This window comes from Acartia tonsa, chromosome 10, assembly GCF_053477335.1.
Source record: "Acartia tonsa isolate MP-2025a chromosome 10, ASM5347733v1, whole genome shotgun sequence".
In the NCBI taxonomy this organism is placed as follows: Eukaryota; Metazoa; Arthropoda; class Copepoda; order Calanoida; family Acartiidae; genus Acartia; species Acartia tonsa.
This window is the reverse complement of record NC_137269.1, coordinates 24,495,371-24,508,386: the sequence shown is the minus strand read 5'-3', so window position 1 is coordinate 24,508,386 and position 13,016 is coordinate 24,495,371. Positions and strand designations below refer to the sequence as shown.

Genomic DNA, 13,016 nt, shown 5'->3' with positions numbered 1-13,016 from the left:
TTAAATCTAACAATGAAATAGCCTAAAACCATTCAGGAACATGTTTGAAGCTTCTCTAAAATGGAGAACTCAATCGGTTCTGTCGGTATTAAAGCTTAAGCTACACAGACAAAAAAAATTTAAAAAGCATTACTACTTTATATAATAGAGGCTTCTAGGCAGGGTTCGGAAGCCGCGCTATCAGCCGCGCGGCTGCGGCTGCGGCTGAATCCTAATTTGCGGCTGAGGCTGCGGCTGCGGCTGCTTAAAGTTATGGAAGTGGCTGAGGCTGAGAGTGGCTGAGGCTTAGTGCGGCTGAGAGTGGCTGCGGCTGAATGCGGCTGAGGCTTAATAAGAATTGGGGTGGCTGAGGCTTACAGTGGCTGAATTGGAATTTTGTGGCTGAGGCTTCGAGCGGCTGAGGCTTACAGTGGCTGAGGGTGGCTGAGGCTTACCGTGGCTGAAGGATTTGTGGCTGAGGCTGCGGCTTACTGAAAGCCGCGCGGCTCATAGCGGCTGCGGCTTACAGTGGCTGATTGGAAAATTAAGCCGCGCGGCTGAGTGAGGCTGAGGCTGAGAGTGGCTGATAACATAATTAAGCCTCGCGGCTGATTCTGAGGCTGCGGCTTACTGAAAGCCGTGCGGCTGAGGCTGTGGCTGAATTGAATTCAGCCGCGCTTCTGAATGTGGCTGCGGCTGAATACAATATTAAGCCTTGCGGCTGATCTTATGGCTGATTATAAAATAAGCTTTGCAGCTGAGGCTTCGGCTAAATTGGATTTTTTAAATGCATTCTAGGACATTTTTTGGAGAGTTGAGGGTGGTTAGGGGTTGTGAGAATAAGAGTGGAGGGAAGAGGGGGGAGGACAGCAGGATTTTTTCAAATGTTTGATTCAGAATTAGTACCCAAATTTTATACTGGTACCCAAAGTTTTATACTGGTACCCAAAGTTTATTCTGGTACCCAAAGTTTTATTCTAGTACCCAAAGTTTTATACTGGTACCCAAAATTATATACTGGTACCCAAAGTTTTAGTCTGGTACCCAAAGTTTTATAATGGTACCCAAAGTTTTAGACTAGAACCCAAAGTTTTATACTGGTACCCAAATTTTACTGGTAACCAAAGTTTTATACTGGTACACAAAGTTTTATACTGGTACCCAAAGTTTTATACTGGTACCCAAAATTTTATACTGGTACCCAGAGTTTTATTCTGGTACCCAAAGTTTTATACTGGTACCCAAAATTTTATACTGGTACCCAAAGTTTTATACTGGTACCCAAAGTTTTATACTAGTACCCAAAATTCTATACTAGTACTCAAAGTTTTATACTGGTACCCAAAGTTTTTATACAGGTACCCAAAGTTTTAGACTAGTACTCAAATTTTATTCTGGTACCCAAAGTTTTATACTTGTACCAAAAGTTTTATACTAGAACCCAAAGTTTTATACTGGTACCCAAACTTTTATACTGGTACCCAAAGTTTTAAACTGGTACCCAAAGTTTTATACTTGTACTAAAAATTTATACTGGTACCCAAAGTTTTTTACTGGTACCCAAAGTTTTATACTAGAACCCAAAGTTTTATACTGGTACCCAAAGTTTTATACTGGTACCCAAAGTTTTAAACTGGTACCAAAAGTTTTATACTGGTACTAAAAATTTATACTGGTACCCAAAGTTTTTTACTGGTACCCAAAGTTTTATACAGGTACCCAAATTTTATACTGGTACCCAAAGTTTTATACTGGTACCCAAAGTTTTATACAGTTACCCAAATTTTATACTGGTACCCAAATTTTATACTGGTACCCAAAGTTTTATACTGGTACCCAAAGGTTTATACTGGTACCCAAAATTTTATACTAATACCTAAAATTTTGTTTTAATATTGGTACCCAAAGTTTTATACTGGTACCTTAAGTTTTATACGAGTACCCAAAGTTTTATACTGGTACACAAATTTTATATTGGTACCCAAAGTTTTATACTGGTACCCAAAGTTTTATACTGGTACCCAAAATTTTATACTAATAGCCAAAAATTTATTCTGGTACCCAAAGTTTTATACTGGTACCCAAAGTTTTATACTAATAGACAAAAATTTATTCTGATACCCAAAGTTTTATACTGGTACCCAAAGTTTTATACAAGTTTTTTATCAGTAGGAATTTATTTCAACATCTTTAGTTATGATGCAGTACAAAGCCTATCAACTCCCAGACGACGAGCCGATGCGCTACATGTTGAGCCACGGTCAAGGGTTTCTATGACATTAACTCAAGGTCCAAGGGGAATTATATCTTTCCTTTGCGCCTGTTCATGTTGCACACCTAGCACCTAGGAACCATTTAATGTCTTCAGTTATAACGCAGTGTCTGCGCGAGATTCGAACCTATTACATCCCTGATGACAGGCAGATGCGCTACTTGTTGAACCTTGGGGAACCAATTCTTTCCTTTTCTGTATTAGTTTAAGTGACATCTATCCAGCAACCAACTTTTTTTTTATTGAACTACCTGCCTGAAAGTTTTATGGTAATGAGTTATGCCTGTTTATGAGCCAAGGAAATCCTCCTTCTCCAACTTTACATGTTGCATACCTGCCATAGCAGCAGTAGTAACCATTTAATGTCTTCAGTTATAACGCAGTGTCTGGCCGAGATTCGAACCTATTAACTCTCTGATGACAAGCAGATGCGCTTCTTGTTGAACCTTGGATAATTAAGGGGAACCAATTCTTTCCAATTTAAGTGACATCTATCCAGCAACCAACTACCTGCCAGAAAGTCCTATGGTAATGAGTTACGCCTGTTTACGAGCCAAGGAAATCCTCACACTCTAACTTTACATGTTGCATACCTGGCATAGCTGCAGTAGGAACCATTTAACGTCTTCAGATTTCATGCAGTGTCTGGCCAAGATTCGAACCTATTACCTCCATGATGACAAGCAGATGCGCTACATGTTGAGCCATGGTACGCAGGTTAAATTTGTCTTAAAAATAAACGTCTTTAAAATGCTTATCATATGTACACTTGCAATAAATGTATTTGTCATAAAAACTTACCTCTTATGAAAAAAGTTTTTTTTACAAAAGTGCTTTTTGTTACAATTATTCATGGGTATAATTTTTATGACTAACTTTTTATGTCACATAATCTTAATGACAATGTAATTATGAAGTTATTACAAAAAATACTAAACAATAGGTACTGGAAAAAGAAGAACTGAATTAAAATAATTTTTTGGGGGGTAGGGTGATTTTTATTGGGTGGGGAAGGCCGGGGCGAGTAAATCCCATTTTTAATTTTGGGGTGATGTTTAATTTTTTTTCTAAGGCAATTTTTTTCTGGTAGTGTGATGGTACCCTCCCCCAAAATAGTTGTAAACCTTCCCAGTACCTATAAGAAACTACCCTGAATAGGAGCACCATATCGGTTTAGTAGTTAGCGAGATCCTGTAGTACAAACATATAGACAGACAAACAAACAGACATCATAATACTTAATGATCTAAAAATAAGACAAATTTTCATTTTGAAATATTGGAGCTCTGATAGCTTTTTGGTACGGTAACAGCTTTGAACCATCTATCATCCGGGTTCGAATCCCAGAAGAAAAAAAAATTTGGGGGGATGAAGGGTGACTTTTATTATTTTTTTATGGGAAAATAGGGGGGAGTTTGGTTGAGCACCCACCAGTTTTAATTTTAGTTTTTTAAAAAATTCAAAAACTTGGAAAAGGCAATTTAAAAAGTTTTCATTAGTTCAGTAGTTATCGAATTCTTAATCTACAGACAAAATAACTCTCCATACTTTATACAAGGTTTTAGAAATAATCATATGTAATTAATTCTTGGTGGAATTGAACAGAAAACCTTTCTTACACATTATGGTGCACTAACCCTTAGAACATAGGTGTAAAGCAATTTTTTATTAAAATTTAGTTAATAATATTACAAATAAAGTAAGTTTACCTAGAACAAATCTCCTCTAATCTTTTTTTACACATTATATCCACCCTCCTTTTAAAATTTTTTTTCAACTTGAGAGGAAAATAACTAAATATAAATGAGAGGAAACAAAAATTATTGTCCATTGTCCCAATGTCCATAGCAGAATAAAAACTTTAATCACATTCAATTGGTGGAATTGAACCAAGAACCTTTCCAACACAAGACTGCCACACTAACCCCTAGTCCAAGGTGACAGAAATTTTGAAGAAAAATTTAGGTCTAAATATCACAATTTAATAAATTATTGGGTGCTAAATTTCATAGGTATAACTCTTATGTACATACTTTTAAAACCTGTTTTAATATGTAATGAGTTAATGGTTAAAGGATACTAGTGGCTGCGCCCCTAAAACCTCTAGGAATACTTAAGGGAAGCAAAAATAATTTATTTTGAGGGTCATCTTTTTTTGGGAGGGAAAAGATACATTTCCCCAAAAAAAATTTTAAACTTTCCCTGGATCAATAAGAAGCTTCACATTACCACTTTATATAATAGAATATGTGGATATATTAAAAAAAAGAAAATTTGTTGATAAAATTATGGACCTCATTTATTGGCCAGTTCATTTATATATCCCATAAGAGGGGAGAGATGGATTAAAGAAGGTGTATGGGGGTTATTGTTATTTTAGCCAGCTGAGATTATTTCTTTATCAGAGTACATGAAAATATGGACAACATCAAAGTAATAATATATCGATTCATGTATTGCTTATAAATTCAGAAATTGTATAACATAATGATAAAGATAAAGAAACATTTTTTTTATAATAATTGCAGTTTCGAAAATAAAATCAATTTTAGTAGGCATCTTTGTAAAATAAACAAAATCGGATGATATATGATAATCATTTAACTATTTCAATCTATCGAGTACATAAAGATTATGTAGATTTTTTTGCATATTATACAGGACAATTTATTGCATTTTAAAGACCTTTTTTTAACCAACTTTAAAAAGTAAAATACATCGCTGTTTAAATTTTTTTGTTAGAAAACATATTAGGATAATTTGTGTTCAAAATAAACACACACACACACCCTCCCCCCTCCCCAAATCTTAATTTAATTATTTTCATTAATTTAAAAATACTATGAAAAATGAAATATGTATAAATCTTTTTTTTTGCATAACTTTTTCAGTGTCTCTCATCAACCACAAAGTATTAAATACATTTAAAATTGAAGAAATATCTAAGTAGGAGAAGCTTAATTATATAGAACAAGTAGTGCGTACCTAAACGGAAAAATAATAGAGAAGCTACTATATAACTTGAGTATCACAAAAATTGATTGCCCCCTGTGAGGTTTGAACTCACGGTCCCTAGTTTACAAGACGAGTGCTCTACCATTGAGCTAAATAGGCCAATTGTACAAGAAAAAAAATTAAGATAATACAAATTCATAGTGAATATTAAGTAAATTCTGAAAAATTTGTATCTTTTAAAAACAATAAAATTAGGCAAACGTCAGTAGGGCAGTTACCCTATAAATAGTATTCAATAATATTCATAAGTATCAACGTTCAAAAACGTATTGCTCCTGGTGAAATTCGAACTTATAACCCCGGCATAACAGTGTAGAAGAACCGTGCGCTAACTGATTGCGCAACTGGAGCTCTTACATTACAGGTTCAAATTTTTTGTAGTTGTTCGAGATGGTAGTTTCTATGTTGTAATTTTAAAAAAAAACTTAAGATAAAATTTTTATAAAAGAATATAAAAAAATTTAAAAGTATAACATTTAAAAAAAATATTTTTGGGCGATGGAAATGTCTGACCCCCACCCCAAAATTAGCTCAAAACCATCCAATGTCAATATATATATAACTAGCGGCTACGCCCCTAGAGGCCTCTAGGGGGCACTTGAGGAAGAGAGAGAGTCAAATTTAATAACCCAATTTCTTATTTTAAATTTTTAAAGAAAAGTAAAAAAAAAATTTTTTTTTGGGGGGGGGAATTTTTTTTTTTAGGGGGGGGGGGCGTCCCCCCTCATTTTTAATTTTAGTTTAAAAAATTTAAAATTTTTTTTCTTTTTTTGAGGGGGGGGGGATTTTTAATTTTTTTGGGGGGTTGGGGGTGTCCCACCCCCAAAAAAATAGTTATAAACCTTCCCAGGACCTATGAGAAGCTACCCTGTTAAGGAGAACCCGATCGGTTCAGCGGTTAGAGAGATCCTTCGGTACAGACACACAGATACACAGACACACAGACATCCTGTTACTTTAGTAAAAGGATTCCTGAGAAGGACAACATTGTCAGTTCAGTGGTTGCTGAGATCTTAAGCTTCAGACAGACAAAATTAAATGAAAATTAAGCCCCACGGCTGAATTGACGGCTGAGGCTTGTACTAATTTAGCACCTGCGGCTGCGGCTGGGGCTTACAATATCTCAGCCGCGCGGCTGTGTCAAAGCTGCGGCTGAATTTAAAAAATTAAGCTGCGGCTGAGGCTGCGGCTTACAAATATCAAGCCGCGCGGCTGCGGCTGCGGCATAATCATAACTTTGCAGCTGCGGCTGAGGCTTTCTTGAAGCCGCGCGGCTGAGTGCGGCTGCGGCTTCAAATTATTAACAGCCGCGCGGCTGAGTGTGGCTGAGGCTTCCCCAACTATAAGCCGCGCGGCTGATTGCGGCTGAGGCTTAGAGGGGCGTTGGCTGAATGAGGCTTAGTGCGGCTGAGGCTTAATGTGGCTGAATTGGAGTTTTGTGGCTGAGGCTTACAGTGGCTGAGGCTTACAGTGGCTGAATGCGGCTGAGGCTTACAGTGGCTTATGTTTTCTTTAAGCCGCGCGGCTGCGACTAAGGCTGAGGCTTATTGGGTGGCTGAGGAAGCCGCGCGGCTGATTTTGAGGCTTCTCGTAAGCCGCGCGGCTGATGGTGGCTGAGGCTGAGGCTGCGGCTGCGGCTTCCGAACCCTGCTTCTAGGGCACTTGAGGGTTGGGGAGTCGATCCCCCAGGTTTGATTTTAGTTTTAATATAAAAGTAGTGACGATTTTTCTTTGAGGGTGATGGTACCCTTTCCAAAATACTTCCCAGAACCTATGAGAAGCTACTCTGTAAAGGAGAACCATATCGGTCCAGAGCGGTTATATCGGTATCTTTCTGTACAGACAAAGAGACATAAACAGATCCTATTACTTTTATGTATATAAGGATTTATTTTAGTATTTAAAATGATGCAAATCTAAAGCGAGGAATTTTTTATTGGAGGCAAAATTTTTCAAATGTTGATATCATTTTTAATAAAAAGAAAAAAAATATTTTAGATTATGATAAGTTTAATGTTTATGTTGACACGAAATAATATTTCTTTTGATATTTGTATTTGAAAATGTTCTTATAGCGGATTAAATAAGATTAATCTTCAACTAAATCTGAGTCTTAAAAAGAGTTATAAAGTTTTCTTATCAAACATGATAACAATACGATTTGGACCTTTGTTAGCTTACTTCTATGCTATTTTAAAACTTTGACAAAAAAAAATTTGAAACTTTTTTGAGTTAGCTGAATAAAAACAATTACAAACATTTTATTTACAAATATTTACCTATAACCTAATTTTCAGTTAACTGTTTGATCACAAAAATCCCGTAGACCGAATCACTAATAAGATAAGCTTAAGTTTAAAATTTTAAATCTCCAAGTCTAAAATTGGGGTCACAGAAGCCTTTTATATAGTAATATAGAGTAGCTTAACTCTTTCAAATAGTCGTAGCTAAAAAGATTAAAATTGAATGACAAAAGGTTTAATACCTGGATATTTCAATTCAATTAAATTCATATTATTTTAAGCGTAGCCGTTCTTTCACTGCTTTGAAAAACGCGCTAAATTTTTTTTTTAATGTTAATGTTTATTAAAAGATTAAAACTTTATCTATCGCATCGTGTTATAGACAGCTTTCCGCGGATAGTAAAATTCTAAGATTAATTCTTGTTTTAATTGATTATGATTCTTATTTTATCATTCTATAAAAATGTCTATAATTCGATACATGAATTTTTAGTATGACTTGAACCTGTTATAATTCAACGGTTATTAATCGGTTTCGAAGCCATATTGGAACACATAATTTTGATCACATCCTCAACTTACATTTCAAGGAAAAATTTCATCCTTGTTTATTTCACATAAAAATTTGACAGGAATAAAAATGTAAGGATATGCTATAGGTACGCTCACAATAGGCTTATAATCTTTTTAATATATACCTTTATTCAAAGCGTCCCTTTTCTAGAGTTATACAAAAAATCGGATCATGGAAAGAAAATGAGGCGGGTTTCATTGTATTTTGAACAGTAGCTTTTGATAGGTGATTTTAGGTTAGGTTAAGTTAATGATTGCCCCACAGGGTAAGAAATAGGCCAAATAGAAGCTAGAAATAGGAGGATAGCTATTGTGAAAATATGAAGTAATCCGCTACTTTCTTTCGTTTTCTTTCTATGATCTAAAAAATCTTTTAATAAACGTCTTAATGTTTTCTCCACTTTTGTAGGGAAAGGTGGTTGCAGATTTATTTTAAACGTCCACAAGAAACTTCCTTGAAAAACAACTTCCCACTATTTCAAATACTTGATATAATAAGTTTTTTTTTAGTTAAATACTTATGAAAAGATTTATCCTTGATTTTTTTATTTATACTTTTTTTCTTTATACAGGTGGCCTTCTGGTATTTACTCAATAAAAAAGGGGTTCATATTAAATCTATTTTTTCTAGTTTCCCTGTATAGAAAACTAGACATCCCAAATACAAAGACAATTGTGTTTAAAAGTAGCGCAGCAATATCAAACATTCTTCTATGGAAATAGAACAGTCAATGAGGGTTTGTAAATAAATTAAGGAAAATGATGTTTCAGTCTATTAATTTTTACAATGTATCTTTCTAATTTTGAAATCCGTTAAACAAAACTAATCTAAAAATTACGATAAATTGAGGGTTTTGGGGGTTAAAGTTAAAAATCTTGCAGTAAATTTTAAAAAATCGGTTAAACTTTTTGAAGCATAATTTGATATAAAGAATTTGCTTTGAATTAGAGCACGCTTCAACTGAACTAATATGTTGGAAATATAAAGACTTAATTATAATGTATTTCATGTACAGGAATTTCGGAAACTTCATTTTGGTATTCTTTTCATGTGTTTGAATAAAAAAAAAATGCTTCAACTAGATTTAAATTATTTTTTTTCAGATATTGTCTTAAATGAAAAAGAGAGTTAAATGTTATACACCCTTCCCCCCCCCCCCCCGATAATTAATTTCGTAATAAATTTGATCAATTTATAACCTTTACTCTCTTCTCCTCCTTTGGTATAATAAGTGAAAACCTCTAAATATCCCATTTATAAAACTTTTTAAAACAAAACATTCATGTTTTGACTTACCATATCTTTTTAAAAAGTTATTTTCATTAACCGTTTTTTAGACCTTAAGTAGCATACAAATAACCCTGGTTTTACAACAAGATACTTTTTTTCAAAATCTGTCATATAAAAGAACAAAGAAAAATGTTTCTTTGTTTGTGTTGAATCCCTAATTTTAGTTCCTTTTTTATGAAAGAATTAATGAATAAAAAAGGATTAGTCCTTTACAGAACTATATCTTTTATTGTATGGTTTAAATTGGATAGGATAAGCGTTCTTGATTATTTTGTTTTCTAGTTGTAATTTCTTTTTTTTGTAGAACTTACAAATATTAAGGTTTTTGTTTAAATGTGGTTTAAGATAATTTATAATTAAGAGGGGCCATAACCTAAAGTGTTTTCTGAAGAAAACGCAAATTATTAGAAGCGCGGACTGTCGCAAGTTTCCTAAGAAAAGTTAATAGAAAATAATAATTTTAAGATAATTAAGCTATTATTAAATGTAAAAGCAACAAAGATGTAAACTTTCAAAAACAGTTGACAGTGAATGAAAAACATTAAGGAAAATAACATAGACTTATTATAAAATTTAGTTTTTGGCCAATGAAAACATTTTTTGAAATTCAAGAAGCTAATATTTATCTAACAGCTGAGTATATCATATTTTAAGTGTTATTATTTTTCCTTTCAGTTCATCATGAACGGGCAAACATTATTAGAACTATAGAGATGCTTTGCTACTTTTAAAATCAGCAAGATGTTTTTAAGAATTCAGATAAATTCATGTTTGTGAATTGTGTAGTAGTTATTTTTCGCATCGTATTATAAACAGCTTTCCGCGGATATAAAAATGTACAATTATAAGATTAAAACCAGTTTTGTTAGCCCCGTGATTCCGAAGGCACGGTCTCACAAAAATGGTTTTAATATTGTGATTATACATTTTTAAATAAGTAGAAAACTGGATATAATATGATACCATACATGATTTTTCAGTTTGATTTAGAACCAGTCCTAATCCAGCGGATATTAATCGGTTTCGAAGCCTTACTGGAAAGTTAAATATGGATTTTTTCCACAAAGAATTGTCAGGGCGTATAATCATTTATTTGCTAAAGGTGTTTATACATTTTAGAGAAATTGTTTAATTTAGCTAAACATGTGTATATTTCATTCGAATTGGTTGTCCAATTACAGTAAACTAGAAGGGTAAGTAAGAACTGTATGTCCCCTTCCTAAGGTCCCTGACTTTTAATTGGATCTTTTAAAATCAACGAATAGCGTCGGGAGTATTATCACTGCCATGTCTCTACAAAAGGGCATAAAACAATTTTCTAGCAAACGAAAAGGGTTCTTAACTGGGGGATTTAGGTAGTTGTCTGGTTATACATCTATATTTTGGGGGTAGATAAAAGGTCTTTTTTATAACGATGTGTTGCCTTCCAAAATACCTTATTCTGTCTAAACACCAAGAGTATCTGGTAAGGTAACAACAATCAGACAATCAACTCACTGATGGCAGAATCTTTCTTTTTAATTTATATAATAATAATTTGCAACTGTGTAAGGCATACAAAGGCATTTTCCTAAAATGCCGAGATGCAAACTTATATTTCTTTAAAAACCTGCTGTTTTAAATGAAACACTTTTTGCGAAGATTCATTTATTTTCACAATAATTGAAATTTTGCGATTTACATATGTGTGTAAACTTTATATTTGAATCAAGTAATAAATTCTACAAGTAAAATATCATATTATGAATTTCTATCCTATTTTCCTATAAAGTAATAAGATTTTTAAAAGCAAAGGTTTTCTATAATCAAGGTCGGACCGTCCGTACGTCCGTTACGGTTAGCTCTTTTCGTTAATTTAAACATGTTAGAATTGTCCTTTCAAACTTTGCATGCTTATTCGTATGACAGTTAGGTAAGCTATTTTTTTACTTTTTTGGTAACACCTTTTTGTATGTTAGAATTATCCTATTCATCTGATTTCTTTAATACTGATTCCCAATTTACATTGTTATAAGCTAAGCATCTCTATAATAAAGTCCTAAAAACGTGCGTCTGTCCATAAATAGTATCATGTATTCAGTTTTGCAACAAATTTACTTACAATTTTGTATAGACTTATGCATTAATATTCAGTTTAATCAGTTCTGACACTCAAGTGTTAATTTTCGTTTGTCCTTCCATTTCAGAGCTTCGCTTTTATGTATGTTGTCATCCTTGTTTTGTCTGCATCTTAAAATATCTGTAACTATTCAACCAAACAGCTTCTAAATTTTAGAGAAGCTCCGCATAGGTCTCAGGATGGTTTTAATTTATTTCATTTGAATATTCAAGAATTCTATTCTCCTTCGAATAAAGAGACCCTAGATGGTAGAGGCGCAGCCACTAGTATGAAAGTAAAAGAATGCAAGTATACAGTAAAACACATAGTGATAACTTGGCTACTATAAGAGATAGAAGGCTAATTTTCACTTTGTCTGTAATTCACGTTGCTGCTCTATGAGATGGGCTTCTGTAATTCATTATATTTTACAGAATATCTTCTCAATTGATCACTGATTTTTCTTTTGGTCTTTATTTCAGTCTTTTACGCTATCATAACTTTTTTTCTTTCAATTTTTTTAAAAAATCATTAAAGGAATCATTAATATGGAGATTTTTTTCAACAATCTGCCTATAGACGCATTAATTTTCTGTTAATCTGCGGTACAAAATATATCCGCTTATTATATTAGTAACACGCGAAGCTCGACCTCCCTTTTTTCAACGAAAGATGAATGGCTGCCGGGCTCTAATTTTAGTGCGCTAAAACAGAAATTGCATTTAACTTACAGTGTTAAAAATAAATGATTTATTACAAAAGTATATAATCTTTACAAAAGTAGTCAAATGCTACTGTCAATTTATTCTACATACACAATACCCAACTAATAAATGTATTGTATAGATAACCCATATAACTACCTGACCCAAGCAAATTGCTTTCTGTTCCTTTACAGGGACCCGTCTGTGATTATATTTCCGACGCTATTGGCTGATATTCACAGACCTAATTTACAGACGGCACAGGGTACCCAACCCCGTGGGTAGTGTTACATATAGCTCATGCACCTCTATTCTTTTACTTTAATACTCAATTCAGGGAAGAATCTCAATTATTATATCTAATCATCAATTTTGAATAAAACATGCAGAAATTTTTTTGTTTAGGGATATTTATACAAAACACTTTTAAAAAACGGAATAAAACCTTCTTAAGATCTTACTTAAAATTATAGACCTATATTTTGTTAACGCAGAAAGTTAAGCATACAATTTTGGTTATTTTATATGTGCACTATTAACAAGTTTAAAGCTGGGAAAATTTATAATTATGCACATATTAACTCAGGGGCGTGCAATGGGGAGTGTTCGCACTCCCCTGGTTAAAATAAGTAGATTGTAGATTAAGGCACTATTAGTTTTTTATCGCAACTTTCCGCGGATATTAAAATAAAAATTGTAATATTTAACATGTTTTGGTAACCCTGGTGGACCGAAGGTCCAAGCTACCAAAGCTGGAATTATAAATTTAATGATTTTTTATTAAAGATTCGTGGAAAATTTCTGTATTACAATGCTGTACATGAATTTTCAGTATTCCTGA

At 33.4% G+C, this 13,016-nt stretch overlaps 1 protein-coding gene and 1 non-coding gene across 3 annotated transcripts in view; one reads left to right on the top strand and one right to left on the bottom strand.

Moving 5' to 3' along the window:
• zfh1 (Zn finger homeodomain 1) overlaps positions 1-13,016 on the top strand; it is a 168,487-nt gene that overhangs the window by 57,522 nt on the left and 97,949 nt on the right. The gene's annotated exons all lie outside the window — the stretch shown is intronic.
• On the bottom strand, positions 5,294-5,365 carry TRNAT-UGU (transfer RNA threonine (anticodon UGU)). Its single transcript has one exon. It is a non-coding gene; the product is annotated as a tRNA-Thr (tRNA).